Source organism: Leptosomus discolor, chromosome 9 (assembly GCF_034619465.1).
Source record: "Leptosomus discolor isolate bLepDis1 chromosome 9, bLepDis1.hap2, whole genome shotgun sequence".
NCBI lineage: Eukaryota > Metazoa > Chordata > Aves > Leptosomiformes > Leptosomidae > Leptosomus > Leptosomus discolor.
This window is the reverse complement of record NC_141399.1, coordinates 33,145,801-33,168,096: the sequence shown is the minus strand read 5'-3', so window position 1 is coordinate 33,168,096 and position 22,296 is coordinate 33,145,801. Positions and strand designations below refer to the sequence as shown.

The 22,296-nt window shown below is 39.1% G+C and overlaps 1 pseudogene; it reads right to left on the bottom strand.

Moving 5' to 3' along the window:
- Window positions 1-346: 346 nt before the first annotated feature.
- LOC147414907 (uncharacterized) lies at window positions 347-2,198 on the bottom strand (annotated as a pseudogene).
- Between the last annotated feature and the right edge of the window lie 20,098 nt (window positions 2,199-22,296).

The following is a 22,296-nucleotide window of genomic DNA, read 5'->3' as shown; positions in this document are numbered from 1 at the left end:
TTGGCACCTGCTTCAACTTGCAGTAATCCCACAACAAATAGATCCTCTGAGAGGCCAGGCAGGGTAGAGAGCTTTTTGATCTTTGTGTTCACAATGGCTACACCAAAAGCCCATCGATATCCCTTTGGGTCCTTGAAATACCCTCTCTTGAGGTAGCCTATGCCAAGGATACAAAGGGCTTCTGGGCCAGTCACAATGGGGTGCTTTTCCCATTCGTCCCTTGTTAGGCTCACCTCAGCCTCCAATACAGAGAATTCTTGGCATCCCCCTGTCACTCCTGAGATCCAGATGGGTTCTGTGCCCCTATACTCTGAAGGCACCAGCATACACTGTGCACCAGTATCTACTAAAGCTTTATGCTTCTGTGGGTCTGATGTACCAGGCCATCGGATCCACACAGTCCAGTATACTCAGTCATCCCTTTCCTTCTCCTGGCCGAATATTCACTGTCTGAGCTTTGCATTGCCAGACCAGAAGTTTCCTCACCAGGATCAAGCGAGGTGATCTCTGTTCTTCTATGTCTGGGAGATCATTGATTACCTTCTTGTATCTTTGCAGAAACTATGCTGACAGCTTTCTTGGGTGATTCCTTCTTAACAGCTGTCTTCCCTCTCAGTTCACGTACACGGGCTTCCAGCTTGGAGGTGAGTTCACCATTCCACTTGTCCTCCCCTTGGTCACGCAGGAAAAACCAGAGTGCACCACGTGGCATACGTCTAGGTCTTCCTTTCCCTCTCACCAGCGCAGGAAAGGACTGTCTTCTTGGGGCATCCCTGACAGATAAAGTGCTGTCCTGTAAGAATTAGGTACACAGATTTTCTTCAAAGTTTCGGAGCCAAGCAGATACTCTTTCCACAGTTAGTGTATCCGTATCTGGGTAATACATTGAAGCCAAGCTGCTAGAATATGACATAGGGGCGCTTTGAACCGCCTTCCTCCACACGGCCCGTGTGCACAGGACATTCTCTGGATTTTTGGGGACCTCATCTTTGTCCAGATCACTGTAGATGATTTCCAGCACTGCTAGTTCTCTCAGGTACTGGATGCCTTCATCTGCAGTAGTCCACTTTCTTGGTGAGGTTGCAAGATCTTCCTTGAATGGATATCTTGCCTTTACACTTGAGAGCAGCCGTCTCCAGAGACTGCCAATTACTGTCTCTTTTCCAATTCCTCTCTCAATTCCCTGGTCTCTATCAAGGGACCCCAGCTGTTGGGCTTCTCTACCTTCCAGCTGCTGACTGTTGGCCCTGTTATCCCAGCATCAGAGCATCCAGGCAGCAATACGCTCACCTGGCTGCCGGCTGTAATCTTTCCACAGGTCTCGAAGTTCTGATGAGGTTAAGGACCGAGAAGTTTCTGCTTCCTGTTTGATTTCTCTCACTTCTTCATCTGGTTTCTTTGTTGAAGGACCAGCTTCTTGATCAGATACTACTTCCTCGCTTGCTAATTGAGGATATGGACCTGTTTATTTCCTTATCCACTGTTTCTTCTTCACTACTGGGGCAATTACTGTAGTCGTTGTTTGGGTTCCTATCTCAGCCATGGTGTCCTCAGATGTAGTTTGGGTCCCTGCCTCAACCACAGTCCTCTGAGAGTATTGAACTGTGGCTCGATAGGCACAGGCCAGGCCCCAGTACAGGGCTAGAAGCTGCTGGGTTTCATTGGGGTAGGTAAGACACCCTTCTATCAGGTGGTGCGTTAGTTTGCCAGGATTGCTTGCCTGTTCAGGTGTGAAGTCCCAGGTTATGGGAGGTAATAACTGTCCTAAGAATCTGCTCAAATCCTTCCATGCACCCTGCCACCCAGGGACCGGCCGCCTCAGGGCACTTTTCAGTGTTGCCTGACTCAAAAGCTTCTCTTACACCAGGTTGATGCCAGATTCCACAAAACCCATACCACGCCAAAAGTATTAATAAGTAGTATTAAACATCTCACATAAGGGTGAACGAGAACCTTGGGAGCCTGCATAACAAAATCATCCACATCAATTTCAAGGAGGGGGAGATGGATTCTCTCATCTTCTCCACAATAGAGCTCCTGAAGCACACCAAGGCCACCAATACCAGCGCAGAGCACATAGCTATTGTTTGTGCTAGCATGCTCCCAAGCTCCTTCATCCTCCTCACGAAATAGCTTCACCAGCACAATAAAGCCATCAATGTGAGACCAAAGCACATAGCTACTGTTTGTGCTAGCATGTTCCCAAGCAGTGCACAATAAAGAGATAAGCAGTACAGCTAACAAACTCCATCACCTGCGCAGGAGTTTGCCACTTAATAGCTACTCCAGCTACAGCACACTTAATGCAAAACTGCCATTATCGTGCCCCACGTTGGGTGCCAAAAATGCTGTGGTGGTTTGGCCCTGTCCAGATGCCAGGTGCCCACCAAAGCTACTCTACCACTCTTATCCCCTCAGCTGGACAGGGGAGAGAAAATATAACAACGGGCACGTGGGTCAGATAAAGACAGTTTAATGAAGCAAATAGCTACGTGTGGAAGCAAAGGCAAAACAGAAGATCTTATTCTCTACTTCCCATCAGCAGGCGATGTCCAGCTGCTTTCTGGGAAGCAGGGCTCCAGTACGGGTAGTGGTTGCTCCGGACGACAAACGTGAAACGAATGTCCCCCCCCTTCTTCCTATTTCCCCAGCTTATATCGCTGAGCAGATGCCATGTGGTCAGTTTGGGCCAGCTGTCCTGGCTATAGCCCCTCCCAAGTTTTTACCCACCCCCAGCCTACTAGGGAAATGTTGGGGAAAGAGCCTTGATGCTGTGTGAGCCCTGCTCAGCAGTAGTCAAAACACTGCTGTGTTATCTAGCTACCACTGGACAGCACGGTGAGGGCTGCATCTCAGGCAGACCCATTACAAATGCCAATTCAGGATTTTCCTCATAAAGAAATTCTTCCTTGTATAAAGAAAAAATAAAAGCGTATATCTATTCAGCTTGCTTTCTTTAGAGATTAAATGGACTTGGAATATAAACTGCTTAGTTTACAGCTATTTACTTGATTTTTCTACTTATTATAATTTACCAAGGCTTTCTAACATATAGTCAACACCTCTAGTCAGAGTATCTTCAAAATAGCTCTTCAGGCATACAGACTTGCGTTATTTTGGTTAACAGTAACCTCCGCATCTCAAACCTTCTTATTTAGACAGAAATAAGAGTTTAATGATTACAGCTTTGACATGAGACATACTAGCTACACCACAAGTTTGGGAAAATGTGATTAGAAATGCCTTCTGAATAACAGGAGATATCCCTAAGGTATGAATGATGGAGACATATGTATGACCTTTGATTCCACAACATTGAAGTAAAAATCATGCATTATGCTGGCATAGGCACTCAAAAAAAAAATGAATTTATCATCACCCTGAAGAGTTTAAATTCTATTCTGCTTTGTAGAAATTTCTTATAACTTCCTCTTCCTTTTAAGGGCAAATAGATTTAAAAAGTGAAATAAAAGCCTGATCTCATGGGGCTTGGGTTACTTCTATAATAAAAGAATAAAACCTTAGGAGATATCTGGGTGTTGTAGCCTGGAGAGGTTAGAGAGAAGCCTACTGTTGCAAAGATCAGTAGCTGATATCAAAAGTAAATATAGTGATGGCTAATGCTTTTTGATGCTGGAGATGGCTTTGGGATTGTTATAAAGGTATGAAGATTACAGTAAGTGTGTTCATGAATCTTCTAGGTGGAATGAAGGAAGTGTTAGTGACATATGTCTGTTTTCAATATATGTGTATTAAAAATAAGAATAATCAAGGATAAGGGCCAAAGATTAAGCCAGAGTTTAGGAAGAGAGACTCTGAAGTAAGATTACAGATGGACTAAGTAATGCTAAAACTCTACAGAGTGCAGGTGGTTAGTGTTGGTGTAAGTATGCAGTTAAGTTTGGGCTTGGAAAAAGAAGGATCTACATTCAGTTTATTTCTGAGGTCCTAATGTTTACAGTGAGAGTTGGAGAGCTGGAGTTGGCAAAAACTTGCTTGATGGATGTATAGTTTATATAATAAGGTGAAGGCTTTGGTACCGTGTGTGAAAAGTAGAACTAGTGAGTGGGGTATACTAGTGGAGTCTACATGGGTCTGAGTTTGTGCCACTGTAGAGGCTGATCAGTGTTTGTGTTATAGCACTTTTTTTTGTCACTAAGATGATCTAATAGCTGGGTTAGGTTTGATTGCTGGGATTAATGGTTAACATTTAATTTTTGTTTATCTTATCATCTGGAGGTAGTTAAAGCCAAGGTCACGGTAGGGCATCATTAACTACTGAGAAAAATGTTATTTATTAATAGGATCAGTTCTTGATCTCTTCACAGCTTATTTGTGCAAATGGTTTCTTCTTAATTTTAGTCACAGTCCTAATGCCCCTTCTGTTGAAAGGCAGACAAGCTTTATTTGATAGATCTTCTGGGCCCTGGAGGACCAGGAATTGGTATTAGGAAAAATTAGTAGGAATCATTCAACATTCTTGAACTTCTCTGAATGTCACTTCATCTTTGTACTATATGTGTGTACAAACATATATGTGCCAGTCTCTTTCTTCCAAATAAATAATTGCAGTCAGCTGCTTATCAAATGTAATAGCCTTGAGCCTGTCAAAATTTTCATCATCATCCCCTTGCCAGTTCATTTCCCCTATCCCAGACTATGTGTTCATTTCCCATTCAACACCGATCAAAACAGTTGGAGAGTTTGGCCTGCAGACTAGGCTTTGGCAACCTCGTTTAAGTGCTAAATTTGATTTTTGTTTCCAGATTAGAGGTTATGTGTTCTCATTGTCTCCTGACTCCTGCTGAGTTTCCTTCTCAAGAAGCAAGATGCTACTGATTTCTTCCTTAACGCAGAGGTAGTTGTGCCAATAACACCCCTCTGATGGGTTTGGAATAGGGTAGAAGCCAAGAACTAGGAGGAGTTGCCTCTCACAAATTTGTTCAGTGTGCCATGGCTCTTGGCTCCATGTTCTGTGGCAGTCTTCCTAGGGCTGCTGAACAGAGATGAATAGATTGTTTCCCACACCATAAATTACTAACCTCTCCTCTGAGCAGTGGTCAGTTTAAAAAAAAGAGTACTTTGTTTTAAAAGCATTTCACTAGTGTGTTTAATTCCTTTCCATCTTAAATTCAGACTATGCATTAGCTCTACCTTCTTCTTTTTTTTTTGGTTTGCTTTTCACTCCAGAGTCAGAGCCATTTGAGATGCAGGCAAAGATAAATAAATAAATAGTTCTTTATTTTCCTTTTAAAGAATAAATAAGTCAGATTTGCACATTTGAGTTTCTATTTGCACCCACTAGTACTGGAGTTTCATTAAATGTTTTCCATCAAATAGAAGGCATTGCTTGAAGTCTCCAAGCTTTAATAGTTCAAGTAAGAGGTTAGTAACTCTCATTTCTAGAGACATTCTCTATATAATGAATAAGAAAATCTAAGGCAATAAAATTAATGAGAGAAAAAATTGGTAAGAAATCAATGACAAGTCAATGACAGCTGAATGCAATTCATATAAATGTGACTGATACTAAGAGCCATCTGTGAAAGCCTCAACTAGAGAATTAATGTGAACTTCCTGAACTGCTCGCTTTTATTTCTGCTCTTTCTTCATATGTATTTTATTCCTGTCAGGCAAGCCTTGGCTCTTCCAACAGTTTTACAGAAGATGTTAAGAACTGCAGTAAACTAGCAGACGTGTACAGTAACTTCCCTACAGTCTTTAAAACAAAAAATTGATGGTGCCATCTGGAGTCCTGGGAGGATAAACAATTTGCTTTTTAAAGTGTGTTTGATTGCATGTTTAAAGGTATTTTCTTATACATATCATATTATCATTATAATATTAAATCCAGCGTTGTCAAACAGCAGACAGAATAGTTCAGCAAAGTCTTAAGTTATTGATTGCTGTAAGAAATTAGTGTAGAGTTCTGTAAATGTGCTTTGGAATACATAAGCATTGTGCTGCGCAGATCATGCAGTTTAGTGTATTACATTACTGTGTCTTTAGTGACTTGAGTCTAGTATTTCACTGTGACAGCAATCACAGTCATCTTCTCTAACGTGATTCTGCAGCTCCGCTATTCTGTATACTACTTCCTTATGAACAAAACACTAGGCTATAAGATATTAAATAAGCTTAAGCATAGCATGAGGAATGGGGAAATTTAGTAATATAGCTGTAGTCATATAACTCTCAGTATAAACACATTGTTTCAGGATTTACAACATCATTTAGTGGTTTTTGTGTCTCCTTGGAAGTGGTTCAAATTTAGCAAAAACACTGAAATATTTAAAAAAAAAAAAAAGTAAACCCCACTAAATTCCAAAGACAGAGACCTGTACTAACATAGAGAGTGATATAATTATATTGGTTCGGGTATACCAATACATTTTCCTGGGTAGACAATCATATTTTTGAATTTCTATTGATTTTTCTTTTTAGCAGTGGCAAAACATGATTAAATGTAACATCTAGCACACACAATAGTGCCCTGAAATAGCACTTAGATATATCAGATCAGCTCTCACAGTGACACACAAAATTTGAGTACAAATTTCCAGCAGCATCAAAATAACTAATAAACCTTTCCCCTCTCAGGAAGTTAACAGAAGATCAGTCAGGCAACTACTTTCTCCATCCTTCAGGATACTGCCTCATGTTACACCTTTCTTTCACAGAGATATCTTGGAGAGGTCCAGAGGTACATAGTATGAATTTAAAATACTTTCTTTAACTGGTAGAAGTAACAGTACACGCAATTTTATTTTCCCATAAACTTGTGTAACTACAGTCCTGTGGTTAAATACACATACATAAACCTGTGTAAGTACGTACAGAAATTTTAGAGGATAGAAAATCCATCTGCAAGTCTGTATTTTTTTAACATATAAAAAGATTACTGTGGGGGGTGAGTGTTGAAACATTTTATTCTAAATAAACATTCTGTATTTTCATAATATTTTTTTACTAAAAAACTTGATTTCTGCCACAACACCTCCCCCAACCGTCTTACTCAAGAAAGCTACCAATGTCTTCTAATTGAAGACTACAGGATTAATGTCATTAACATGGTTAAGAAATATTCTGTGTACTACCAGGAGTAAAACAAGAAATGGGCTGAACTTGAAACTAAAAAATACTGATAAGTTGTTAGAAAATTCAGAAAAGGTCTTAGACGTGTCTTGTATTCCAATTTTCTACCTTTTAAAGGTCTTGCATTAGGCTGGAGATTGTTTTATAATCCATTATGCATGGTGCCTATTAAAATAAATGCGGCTATTTTTCTTCCATTTAAAATTTGGAAATCAATACTTCAAGTTTATCTTTAAATGAAGTATGGCAAGATATGGCAACATTCCTTTGAGGTTAATTTTCACTTGAATGCCATGAAATATTACATTGGTCTTCTGCATTAGTTCTACCATATATTCTGAGTTCTACTCAGTACCAAGCCAAATCCTGCAAGTAGTGTGACCAGCTCTTACTCTGCAAAAGAAAGAGAATGTGATCAGCTGAAGAGAAGTGTTTGCCTATTTGGCCATAATGGTTTCTCAGTCTGCTTCTTGCCCCTTCACCCTGGGATGGCTGCCCTGTATTGTTCAGGAGTGGCAGTCCAAAGATAAATAGTAAAGCAGCAATGAAGACTAGTGGCAGTTTGATCACCTCATTGGTATGCTGTGCCATGTGTTGTCTAAGAAAGCCATGAAAGCTTGAGAACTTGTGGAAGGCTACAATTTGTGTTTATCATTCATATTTTATGGATAACAACTTTGATTTTCAGTTGTGAAAGCAACAGCAAGTGATAGCTGGGAAGCTGTCAAAATCACTGAAGTATTTAGCAGTGTTATGCCAGTGACTATGCTGAAGACCGTGGAATTCAAAGCCATAAAATAAGTAAAGTCAGGTCCCTTGCTTACCTATTTAAAATGGTTGAATTCTTTGTCTGGAGACAAATGTGAAAGAAGTTGTCAAAAAGAAAAGGATATTTGAAAACTGGAAATAAATATAAAATCTTTTCCAATACTCTGTTAATGTGGACATTTTGGCATTAAATGCCATAATACAGAAAACAAATGACATAATGATCAAAAAATTTGTCTGAAAGGGCTCAAAGCCACTAGGACCATCCCTTTCCTGTAAGCTATCAACTGTCTTGTCTAGGCAGTGTGTTCCAAAATTTACCTGTTTCAACTGTTACAAAGCTTTTTGCAATATCTGACCTGAGTCTGTCTCACTGCAATATTAAGTGATCCACTGCTGTTTATTGTGCTCTTGTGAACATGGAAGGCCTGACCTTCCTCTTTGCAATAGTCTTTCATACCACCTGCACTGCTATGACTTTAGCTCAACTCAGCCTATCTTCTTAGATAAGGAACAAGTACTCAGACTCACAGGGGCAGAGACCTGTTATCTCCTAACTACTAACTAATATTCATATTTAGGCACTTCTAGCTGAACTATACAGGCACCCACAGACAAGCTGTTACAACAAAATTCTTGACAAGTTGAGAATGTTAATGTTGGTGTTCCCTAATCAAATTAAATTGCTTCATTCTGCATGAAAACTTATGTGATTTTCCTCATGGAACAATGCTGAATACAGAGTAGTCCTGTGAATTTATCAGAGAATAGTCTGTTCTCAAATCAGACTGTGAGTAGTCCAGGTATATTGTAATATCTCTTAAGAGAGAGCACAGAAGGTATCCCAGAGCTGCAGTAAAACCTCGAAGTTCAATGTTACAATGCCCTGGATAAAATATTTCTTGGGGAAAAAAAAAAGACTGGTGGAAAATGATAGAGAAGGGATGCTCTTTGAAATCAATTAGCTATGCAGTGGTCATAAATGAAGACATGGTTAGGACATATAAATTGTTGTTAGTGAATAGTAGTTGGGTAAATAGTATGGAAATTTGTTTCTTTCATAGTGCAATGATGGTGCCAGCAACCTCATCTAGTCTAAGAGCATCACTGAACTCTAAGGTCTTCTAACAACTTAGAAGCTAACTTCAGAGTCTCTGACATGACAAGCCATATGCCTAAATAGGTTTAACTATCCCAGGAATACGAAAAATAATGTAGCCAGGCTTAGAGAAGCACAAATAATTATAATATTACATTACCTTCCTCTCAAAAGATTTCTTGACCACCCTGCTATAGCAATGTACTTTGCTGTTCCTTTATTTTACTGTATTATCAGATATTAACAAATTTTAGCCTATGAATTTTGCAGCTGGTGACAAATGTGCTCTGCTGCAAATAGAATTTCATTTCTGCAGGAAAGTGGATATTCAGTTTTATTTTATGCAAGAAAAATATAGAGAAAAATGAGCAAGACTTTTTAAGAATGAGAAAATATAATAATTGTATTGATTGAAAGTCTTTCATCCTGCTCTGCCAGTCCCCTGATTTTGATTTAACTGTTAACCTACACGTAGGAGTTTTTATAGTAGCTGGGGAAGATGAATAGAGAAGAAAGCCCATTTAGCACCCAGAAGCTGGAAAGAAACAGGGTGAGGAAATGCATTCTGGACCATGTCTTCAGCAAATTTCTTAACTTAGGAGGAAGACTTGCTATTAGTTAAAATAAGCCACTGCCACTTTGGATAATACACTCTAAAATTCCACACTGTGACATCTGTGACCGAAAGAATGTGTGTTACTATTATCTACAGAAGTTAACCACTGAGGTTTTTCTATGACTACATTGACAAGACCATAGTTTTAATGTATCTGCACATGTAATAAAATTGGCTGGATTGCTGAGATCTGTACTTCTAGATGAGAAAACCTTTTAGAAAGCTAAACAGATTTCATACTTCAGGGCTTTATATGCAGATTCTGACACTGTCTTTTTCTTGTTGCTTCTTCTAGGGAAGTAGTGTGCTTTGGCATGAAATTAAGTTGCTTTCCTCTCCCTGCCTCTCATACAAGATAACTGTACGTATGATGTCTTGTAAGTACTGAACCAGTCAGATTTACATCACTTCAATGTCATTGTCAGAAATTGCCATGTGATAGGCCCAAAGTCTTCTTCCGGTACAGGCATGTTGCTCTCTCCCCCAGCTAGATTCAAGTTGCTGGAAATGAAGACATTCTCCCTTATTTAGGCCAGATGGAGTAAACAACCCCACAGAAGCAGCTGTAAGTTCAAGGTCAGAATCCACTTCTTTTTGCGTTCAATAAATTCAGGTTTATTGTCCGTTGCCAGAATTGAGGCTATTTAGTAGATGCTACAAATCTGATAGGAAAAATGACCATGATATTCTAGCTTTTTTTTCTATCAGATTTAACACTTCTAAGGGCTTTCTAAATCCTTGAGTTAGCATGTTTACGTATCTTAACAGTCATATAGGGACCATACAATTTTCAGTGTTCTTTTATTTTAGTAAACCTAAAGCATTTTAGTTTGGAGACCAAAATAAATGTAACAGTACTGTTGGAAACATGCTTCTTAATCTTTCACTTAAATTTTTGGAAAATGAACATACATAACACCCATCTTTTCTCCCCAGCAGCGGATTTTCCCTCTTCCACAAAAAAAAAAAAAAAAAAAAAAAAAAGTTAGCAGGGCTGCATGAATTCAAGCTGTTACACTTTTTTCTATGGACAGAATATTGAGCAGAAAAGTTCTAGTGCATTGAAGTCAGGTGGAATGTAGGAGTGAAGATCGGCCATGGCTTTATGTTCAGATAGTCTAAACAAAGACCTAAATCTCATTCTTTGAGTAAGAGATATCCAAAGAAAGCAGAAATAGCTTAAGTAGTCTAAATTATTAAACTTAATAATGAGGGAGAAGAAACCAAATGACCTTGAGAAAGCAAACAGTGTTCCTCATTCTGAGTACTTGTTATTCCCATCTCTCCTACACATAGCTTTGCTCCATCTAATATTAGAGTGCTTAAAAATTCCATCTGTACTTATGGCAGACAGGTGGTATTTGGTGATAGGCTTCTTATTTCCTCAACAGTAACCACATGATGGTGCTGCAAGGCCAAGTGGAACAAATTAAGAGTCTACCAGATTGCATACTGAACAGTGACCCATCCTAATACATCCTCTGTGATATCTCTACGCCTGAGAAAAGGAAGTTTTGTACAATCAAATGAAAGTCTTTATCTGAGACTTACTATCTAACTGGAGTTGCCTGGTTCATTCCTATCCTACTTTCCTAACTTTTAAGTCACTATCTTGTTTCCTCCATAACTTTGAGGGTGTACTAACATGAACACTGCACTGACACAACTTTATCCTCAGCAGGACACTTCAATAAGTAAATAATCTACACAATGGCAACATTCTCTTCCAATCCATCTTTCTACTTTCGCAGAGAAGTTTACTTGCAGCTGAATCACATGCAACTCAACAGACAGAAGAAAGAGAGCAATTACATCTGTACAAAATAATAAGCACAAAAGTTATGTTCTTTGCCAAATGGATGAAACAAGTTTCATATTAGTGTCTCATATTTTGTAAACATAATATAAAATCCTTATACAGTCTTGTTAGTAGTGTCTCTCCTTGGCTTCAATCTTTTACTCATTTTAGTCTGTGTGCTAAGTATATTGCAGTGAAAGTAAAACCATGCTGCAGATGCAAGAGAAAGACAAATTCAGACAAAATTTGATCTGCCGGTGTTTACAATCATACCAATGACTTCTATGACCAATATGCATCTATCTATTACTTTTATTGTTGATACTAACAGATTAGACTACATCAGGATCCATAATCTAAGAATTATAAGGTCATGGCTTCTCGTTAATTTTCCACTTAAAAATGCTAGTAAGAAAAATGAAGAACAAACATTGTGAGATCATATATTAGTGTAAAATACTTCTGTATTTTTCCTAGGCACATCTTTGTACTAGGTAAAATGCTTAGGAAACTTTAGGAGAACATCACCGCTGCCCTTTTAGGAATAGCATCTAATAGGCTAATAACCATGCAAAACTGCATACCTTCTGGACATCTGATTTTGGACACCTGATGAATCTTGTCAGACTCTCATAGCAATATGATCTTGCTTTTATAAAAGGACAGTCCTTCCAGTTATTTAGAGAAAACTGGAGGAAACCAGAAACAAAACATAACACTTAAAAAAAGGAAAAAGGTAGGAGCCTTATTCCCTAACTCATTAACCTCTACCTCATCAACCTCACACAAGGCATGTTTCCAGATAGCACAGGAGGGTGAAGAAATAAGATGAGCAATTTTTCATCTTGATATGTTTGTTGTAATTTTTAAGTGAAAACTATTAGTTTTCCCAAGCCCATCTGCAAAGTCTGTGGAAAGTGTGTATCAGCCCTCTGTTTCTGTTCAGAGACAGACTAGAAATAGGACTGAGCAGAAGTCTAGGACTCTGGGAAGTAGTGTTCTGATGCCAGTAAGGAACCTGGGAAAGCTCAGTGCATTCATGCAGCTCAGGGCGATGCAATGATGATATCCCATTTCTGGCACAGGGATACATGGGTTGTACTCAAGAAGCGTGTCTGAAAGTTAAAAATTACAGTGCTGGTCAGCACAAGGGAAACCCGCTTGGGTGCAGTTTCAGCCCAGAGTCCTAGGCTGTTTCAGTGAAGGGAGTTTGTGCCTCAAGCTGTGCAGAAAACAGAACACAATTGATGTATTGGTGGGAAAATATCAACAGGGCTTATAGACAGAAAATATTTTAAGTTTTTCCAGAGGAAAGAGCTGACTGTTTCTTTCCTTTTCCTGGTACGTGACAAATCTCTTCATGCAAGATTTCCTTACCAGGCTCCCCTCAGTGAGAAAAAGAAGTTGTTATCCTGCTAAAACCCTTCAGATTTCACTCAAGAATGTTTCAAATCTTTCTCATCCTCTTATGTTTTTCTTTGTAGCAGTATGAACTGTTGCTATCAAAGCTATCACCTAGTCTGTATGTGAACAAAGAAAGGCATTTCACAGGTTTCACATCGTGCTACAAACACTTCATACAGCTGGATATTTTCTGTGTCTAAATAATTTCCTGATGCCTCGAAAGGAACTGTGGGACAGGATAAGGTGCGAGGTCATTCTGGAAGCTGTGTAGGAGGCAATGTCATCCTAGTTCACCTGAAACAGGTAGAAGTGATTAATCAGGACAGTGATTACTGGTATTCTGTGTTTGCTTTTTTCAGTAAATTAATAATTTTAATAGAAAAAAATCTATTTTTTAATAGCATCATATCACAATATGAGACAACTTTGTCAAAGTGAGAAATGGATTTCTAATTTCAGATTTGTGAACTGCAGTGGTGTTAAGAGATTAGTTTTCCTTTGAAAGGGACACAAATCTTCCTTTAAGATGGCTTGGGGTTAGTTTTGTCATCTGATTTGCAATTCCTTCTGTCCTAATGGGATCCATTAGACTCCATGAGATGTTTAGAGAAAAACAGGTCACCAAGTAACAGTAACCTATCTATTGAAGTACAAAGGAAGAACACATTTAATATGGAGTTGGGCTCCTGAATGTTATTTCATATCAAATCAACCCATTGTTTGTGTTGAATGACAGCTTGTCATTCATAATTCGAATGCTTGGGCAGACATGCAGAAAATGCTGTTGCCCACCCTGAAAATATTCTATTGGAAACTATGAAAAAGAGTAGGATTCAAGAATTCAATTTAGGGATCAGTGGATATCAGTCCACTGCGATGGCCGATAAATAATGTGGAGAAATCCAACTAGCTGTTTTGAGTTACTCTGTCAGGAGCAGTTGCATAATTATAGCATGTTTGGGTTCTTGGTTGCTCCAAGACTGTAGTATGTGTCTGCTCCGTGTACAGAAATTTTCCTTTCTCCTTTGAAAAATTTCACACTATAAGTTATATTTATTTTACTTTTTTTTAAGGGCAGGAAGAATAAGATTTCAGATCTTTTCTCAAAGATTGACATCAGCTGAACCTGTGTAAATTGAGGCAGAATTGGACTTACAAGGTGAAATATTTAAAGTCATTGTCTGTCAGGAAGTGTGATTCCTTACCTGGTCCCTGTGTCAACATTTAACCATCGTTTCAGCACTTAACGAGACTATTATTACAGACAGCTGTCATATATACAGTTTGACACTTTGATCTGGTATTGCCATCTCACATATTTTATATTTGAATTTGCTATGCCAGACTTTGTAAGATTTCTGTAATTTAAAATAAGTAGTTGCACAGGCATATAAGGATTTCTTTTTCAGTAGCAGAAAATGCAATAACACTGAAAGGCGAAAAGTGGTAGCACAAACAGCATGTTGCATTAGGTTGTCCTGCCCATGTGGAAGAACTTCTTAATGATAACTAATTATATTAAACTGCATCAGATTTGTTAATAAGTAATAATGTAATTAAAGTGGAATATACAAACAACAGCTCTCAACTAATGATCTGCTGGTTGTATGACTCAACCCTATCATATACCAGATCAAATTTGCCTCCTCATTATGGTCTTGTAGGTAAATGTAGGATGTTTAAGCACATATGTATTTGGTTTATGTGGCAAGGTTTTGCTAGTGGGAGGGGGCTACAGGGGTGGCCTCTGTGAGAAGCTGCTACAAGCTTCCCCTATGAGCAATAGAGCAAATGACAGCTGGTTCCAAGACAGACCTGCTGCTGGCCAAGGCCAAGCCTGTCAGTGAGAGAGGTAGTGCCTTGGTGATAACATACTTATGAAGGGGGGAAAAACCCCCACTGTGCAACAGCAGCTGGGAGAGAGCAGTGAGAATATGTGAGAGAAAGAGCCCTGCAGACACCAAGGTCAGTGAAGAAAGAAGGGAAGGAGGTGCTCCAGGCACCAGAGCAGAGATTCCCCTGCAGCCCATGACAAATACCATGGTGAGGCAGACTGTCCCCCTCCAGGGTGGGTTAACGATGGAGCAGATACTCACCTGCTTCCCATGGAGGACCCCATGTCAGAGCAGGTGGATGTGCTCGAAGGAGGCTGTGACCTCATGGGAAGCCTTCACTAGAGCAGGCTTCTGGCAGGACCTGTGGACACACAGGAGCCCACGCTGGAGCAGGTTTTCTGGCAGGACTTGTGACCCCGTGGGGGACCCACACAGGAGCAGTCTGTTCCTGAAGGACTGCACCCCGTGGAAGGGACCCACGCTGGAGCAGTTTGTGAAGAACTGCAGCCTGTGGGAAGGACTCACGTTGGAGAAGTTCATAGAGGACTGTCTCCTGTGAGAGGGACCCCACGCTGGAACAGGGGGAAAGTGTGAGGAGTTGTCTCCCTGAGGAGGAAGGAGTGGCATGGACAATATGTGATGAACTGACTGCAACCCCCGTTCCCTGTTCCCCTGCACCACTTGGAGGGGAAGGCAGAGAAAAAGCAGGAGTGAAGTTAAGCCCGAGAAGAAGGGTGGGGGGAAAGTTTTTTAAGGTTTGGTTTTATTTCTCATTGTCCTACTTTGGTTTGAGTGGTAATAAATTAAATTAATTTTTCCCCAAGTCAAGTCTGTTTTGCTCATGACAGTAATTGGTGAATGATCTCTCCCTGTCCCCATCTTGACCTACGAGCTTTTCATTGTATTTTTGTCTCCCCTGTTCAGCTGAGGAAGGGGAGTGATAGAGTGGCTTTAGTGGGAACCTGGTGTCCAGCCAGGGTCAACCACCTCACTCAACATAAATCCATATTTTCCACTGAAAGTACATCTATGTAGTAAAAAATCCAGTGTGTTTCTTCCTCCAGTAGATGTTAAGGTTTTGAATCTATGGTGCAGTATCTCTGTTCTTCATCAGTTTCTCACCAAAGACAAATTTGAAGTCCCTGAATATTATTAGCCCATGAATATGGTTTTAATAAAACATTGTCTTTCACTTAGCTTGAAAAGATGAAGCATGTTATTTCTTTCAACAAACTCAGTTTACTCACTGTCCTAAAGATGGGTCTCTTACCTCTGGCATCCAGCTAGCCTTGGGAGATAAAGCAGTGCAGAATGAATCACTCCTGTGAACATCTACTCAAGAGATTAAAAAAAAATACAGAATTGTAGTAGTTCTAGGCAGTTTATGTGGTGCCTCTCCCTTTTGGATGACATGTATTCTGCAAATTAAAAATCTAGGGCAAGAAAGTGTCACAGAATTGTCCACAAGGCTGCAGAATTGGGCATGATATTGCATACCATAGAAAGAACCAAAGCTAAGGGTTTTCTGCCAACTTTCATCATGTTTGTCCATCATTATCCATTCCGTATCTCCTAGTACCATCCTCACAAATCCTGGGAGTTACCTGACTAGAACATGCTGCAAGATCACTTTGAAAAATGGAAAACTCACCAAAAGTGGTGCATTGCTGGGTCCTCATATCGCCTGATTTGTCCCTGCCAGCACTCGAACTGTCCATGGATGACAGCATGTCTTTTTAGCAAAATCTACTTAAATTGTTTCCCTTCTTGGCTAAGAAATTGAGAGCTCATACTTTTTTGATTATGGGATAGGAAAGAGAAATGCTAACTGTGTTCTATTGTGCTACAGTAGACCACTTGCCATGTTTCACTGTTAGGCATATTTTCTGATCTTTAAAACTCTGAGCACAAGACTGGGCTAGTAAGCCAGTAGTAGAATTACCTGCTCGCTAAGACAAGTGATGATTCAAAAATTTTCCTGGTTTTTCCTTGGCTCCAGGCCTGAAAGAAAAACTCTCAGATCGTCAAGAAGTGACTCATTATAGAAAATAGACCTGCCATCCTCCACTACTGAAAATATTTGTACATTTTAACATACTGCTGCTTGAAAATGGTCTGCTGAATTTAGCAGTTTTATGTGAAGCTAATCTGGAAGCTGCATAGTGTACAACAAACGAAAACCCAGTAAAATTTGTTCCTTAGGCTGCCCTGGGACTTTAGGGGGTCTATTTAATTGGCAATGCTTCTTTCTACCCCACTCCATTCTGGGTTAGAGACTGCTGCATTAGCTTCATGTATGTGTGCATGCTTGTGCGTTCAGGTGTTGACCTCTGATATGCTCACCCAAGATATGGCAAAGCTTGGTCCAGATGAGAAACTTAATTAGAAACTTCTGCCCATCAGTGGTTTTTGCGGCTTTGTGAATTAATACTACAGTCTGGGTCTTCCTCAATACTCCAGGAGGATGGTGGGGACGAGGAAACATGGGCTGGGAGAACGAGTGTGTGAGTGAAATGCAGGAGCACTGCACGCCTGTAGCAAGGCCAGTCTGATTTTAGGCAGGTTTTCCAGTACTATCTCCTTCTCACATTTCCAGCTCATCTGTGTATAGTAAGAATGAATGAGTTAATGTTACTGCTTTAAAGATATAAGTCAAGATGTATATAACTAAGAATTATGAATAATATAGATGAATTCAATTGCATCCATTAAAGGGAAATGTGCTGTTAAAAGTCCTGCACGTAAAGGATAAAATATGTCAAGACTAAAAACAAACAAGCAAACAATTTTTAACCTTATTATGGTCTGATGCCTTTCTGTCTAGAGGGCTTAATCTTTTAATACAGTGATATAAAGAACAATTACATTTTTTATAGGTTACAATTATGATCTAAGGTGATTTAATATTTGGCTTACATTGCTGATGAGAGTTGGGCTGTTAATTTTGCTGGATTTTTTTGTTTTGGTGGCCTATCTTGTTCAGTTCTCTCATCGTGTTTTCTGCTTCTTAAAACTCCTTCATACTTCCATGTCAGCAAGTAACTCAGCTATGTACTACAATTTGTTGACGATGTAGCAGTAGAAAAAGCATTACCCCCTTCAAATGTGACATTTGGTGTATTACCTGCATGTGTAGTATTGTCAGGGGTGTAGTTTCTGACCTGCAATGCATTATCTGCTCTACTGACTTTGGGGCTGTTTATCACCAGTGACATATTTCTCTGCAGGAACCTGCCATTCTTCTTGTGCCTGCTTTAATACACTAAATGCAGACATACAGTCTGAAACTAGGTGCAAATTTGAAAGTGGAATGAAAACAGATTTTTCTTTTTTTAACAATTCCCTTCAATGTCGTCAGCTAAACACGGTGCCGAGTAAGCTGCTTTTGCTACCGTAACAAATATCATGTTAAAGAGCAGAGGCACCGCAAGAGTGAAATTAATTATGCATGCTTTATGCTTGTCCAACTAACCACACTGTATTCCCAATGAAATACTTAACACATCTGTGCATTCCTAAAGTCAAATAACATCACTATAATTTGAGATTTATTTTCAGCAGTGAAAAAAAGATTTTGTTACACCTGCAGGAAAGCTATTCTTTTGGACAGTGGTTTTTTCATTCATATGCTTTGATTGTGCGCTACTTAATTTAGTCAAAAATTCTAATTGAGCTTATTGGCAGACTGCCTGATATTTGGCACAGTAGGAATCTTTAAGTTTGAACCTTTGGGGATGTTTTCAGAGGAACGTATGTCTTCTATTTCATGCTTTATTGTGGCAGACTAATGAGAACTTTTAAAGCAAATGACAGTTGACATCAGATAACTCACTCTGGAGTTTGTTCTCCCACTGTTGCTTTTTAAATGATAAATTTCAGATATTCTATTTCGTTTAGAATGTGTGAGTATTTGATATGATGGTAATATAGCTCTGCAGAGAAGGACCTGGGAATTTTGGTGGGTGACGGAATAACCATGAGCCACCAATGTGCCCTTGTGGCCAAGAAGGCCAATGGTATCCTGGGTTGCATTAAGAATAGCGTGGCCAGCAGGTCAAGGGAGGTCATCCTCCTATTCTACTCTGCCATGGTAAGGCCACACCTGGAGTACTGTGTTCAGTTCTGGGCCCCCCAGTTCAAGGACAAGGAGCTACTGGAGAGAGTCCAGCAGAGGGTTACGAAGATGATCAGTGGGCTGGAGCATCTCTCCTATGAGGAGAGGCTGAGAGGCCTGGGGCTCTTTAGCCTGGAGAAGACTGAGAGGGGACCTTATGAACACTTATAAATATCTAAAGGATGGATGTCAAGAGGATGGGACCAGTCTCTTCTCAGTCGTGCCCAGTGACAGGAAAAGGGGCAACGGGCACAAACTGGAGCACAGGAAGTTCTGCTTGAACATGAGGAAAAACTTCTTCACTCTAGGGGTGGCAGAGCATTGGAACAGGCTGCCCAGGGAAGTTGTGCAGTCTCCTTCTCTGGAGATATTCAAAACCTGTGTGGATGCGTTCCTGTGTGACCTGCTCTAGGCTGACCTGCTTTTGTGGGGGAGTGGGACTAGATAATATCCAGAGTCTCTTCCAGCTCCTATCATTCTGTGATTCTATGATTCTGAAATACGTGGCAATGGCAGTGTATAATTCAGTCATGGAACAAGAGGTTATGTGTGAAAAGAACTCTTAACGGGAATGATTTCTGACTAAGCAATCCATGATAGACACTAGAGCAGTATTTAGTATCTGAAGGAGTTAAACAAGATAGACATTATTTGACAGAGCAGTATGTGTCATGCTCTAAGCAGACATAATAGGATGAGATTAAGAAATATGAATTTAGGCTGCAGACGAGATTATTTCCTGATACTAAGACCTGTTCTAGTTTAAATAGTCTCTCAAGGAAAAAAAAAAGCAGCTCCTAGCAGGGAATATTTAACACCATGCTGAACAATATGCTAATCCTCACAGGAACATTACAGAATTGTCAGCAGGATGAACTAGCTGATCCCTTCCGTCTCTGTTCTGTTTAATTTCAATATCTCTTAAAGTTTCTGCTTAGGAGAATATGTATTTCACTGCTTCATATTCCTGTTTTCCTGAGAACTGTCATATCTATAGCCTGGAGAATGACCTAATGCTGCAAGACATCTTCTGTTAGCTTCTCATTGCCCTTGATTTTCGCAAGTAGACTTGCCAATGAATGGCTCCAGCTGAAGCATTTGAGCTCAATTTACCCAGTTACGTAATAAGTATCTACGTGGTATCAACCAGATGCTTCCTACCGACCTGGAATCATCAACTCTCCAAAGCTCCAGGACTTTGCAAACAGCTGTACGCAGACAAAAAGTGTCCTTTGAAGACTTGTCATCTACCCCTTACTCTCTCAGGGAGAAATTGAAGGACTTATGTGAATGTCTGCCCTCTTTTGCCTCTGGAAACATGGAGATAATTCCACTTAAATAGGACTTGTGTGAGAAATGAGACAAAATTATGCTGAGAATAGTTTTTAAAATGTTTTCGTTAACTCTTCAAAACATTTTAGGTGAAATGAAAGCTTTCTACTCTTCTGCCAGATCTAGGGTGTTACATTACATCTGTTTTTCAGCACTATTAGCCACTACTTTGTTCATAAACCTGTTTTAAAGTATGTTCATGCACCGTGGGAAAAAAGAAAATTACTATATTTAAACTTTCAAGTTGATGACCTAAATTAAATGGATTAAATTATTTTAATTTATTAAAAGAAAATATGTTTAATATTAGTGAAAAAATTAATCTATAGAAATAGTTGTTGTTAGTAAACAAATTCAAATAAAATCCTACATCCTGCTACAAATTGCTTAAGTTCTTGTAAAGGCAATTGTCTTTAGAAGCTCTGCTGGTCTGTTGTCCCTTACAATTTTCTGTTTAAATTCAATGACTTTTTGAACTGTGGAAATCCATTTGTATGGTTCGAAACTCTGTTGTCCTCAGAAAATTCTTTAACGTGCTATCCTCTACAGGAAATTAGTGTGAATTTGTAAGTTATCCAAAGTCAACAGAAACCTCTAAAAAGATAAGATCTTTGGGTCAAATTCATAGTGTTCAGAAAAGCAGTGAAAAAACAATCCAAATCGATCAATCATATGTGCCGGGTATCCAAGTCTGTAAATACATCCAATTTTAGCCCCCTTTTCCATATACACCTGTGGCATATCTTTATGTACTAATCATAGTGTTGCTCACCCACAGCAGGTGGTAAACATATTTTTGTCAAAGTAACAGCTTGCAGTTTCAATGCTTATTGCTATTGAACAAAATAATCATAGATACCTCTGAAGAGTTTTTTTTGTAAAGAGCAGAGGAAAATGTTTACTGTGAGATTCCTAATGTAGTAGGAGAATGATGAAGTCTTCTTCCTATAATACTCTTTGGTCTTTCCAGCATCTTAAGATTCCTAATCCTGAGGTTTAGTTTTTCATGATCCTTCTCCTTCCATAAAAATCTCTGGATAGTTTGCCAGACTTAGTGAGGACTTTTTTTTTCACTAAGAAATCTATCAATTTTTTTTGCCTAATTTTATGGAAAGTAAAATAAAAACGCAGTGCTGTGTAATAAATACTGCTGGAAATGCCTTTCCAAGATATGATTCCTACTTTATGACAAAATTGGAATGTTCCCATTAACTTCTGTGTAAAGTAGATGACAACTTCAATGATAAAATGTGTGCTGTTGGAGAAATGAAGTAACAGCTAGTAGTTTGTACTTTTGTAATCATTGCAATTTTATTGTAAAATGTTTTTGCCTAAAATCACAGATAAATCAAAATAATACAAATCATTTGATGATGAAATGTTATTGACCTTTTTAATAGGTATGTTATACAGCGCATAAGCATTCCAGTCATAGTAATGAATGTTATATAAATAAAAAATAAATGCGACCACTTCATGACTCATACTGAGATTTGAGAAGGTACTGGATACAATGGATCTGACTCAGAAAGGCTCCAAGTAAATACATGTAAGCGGGGTAGAGCTTAGTTTATGCCTTAGCTTTTTGGGTGTCAAGATCTGAATTATTTCTGAAGTTTTTGTGGGATTCTGAGAATAGTGGTGATAAGAAACCAAGAAGAGAAGAGGTTTGCCCATGCAAGGGGAAGGCACGAAGGTGTTTACAAGGTTTTTGGTATTGAATAGCAGATGACCAAAATAAAGAACAGAGAAAGCCATAAAGCAGATCCCTGAGCACCACTGATGAGCAGGCACTTCCTCACTAAGAGCTTGTTACAGTACACGTATATAGGCTCAATCGATTTGTTTTATTTTTAACAGAGCACCAAGTGCTTCCCACAAAATTTGAGGGCTCTCAGTACTTAACTGAAATCAGACACATATAACCCTTGTACTCAAATAAATATCTAGCATTTCAGAAGTAATCAACTGAACCTTATATACATCAGCATACACAGAATAGTACAAAATAAAAAGTAATTTTTTTCAATAATCATGAACCTGTACATACCATGTAATGATTAATATACTTTTAATAATTGTTGTGTCAATACTGAGGACCACTTTATTCAAAAGAATTTTTAACAGGTTTGAGAGTGGAAATGGTCCAAAGCTTACAGTGCTGGCTCTAAACATATAGGAAAAAAAAAACCAAAACAATATTTACTTTGTTCTTAGAGAATCTCAGCTTTGTTT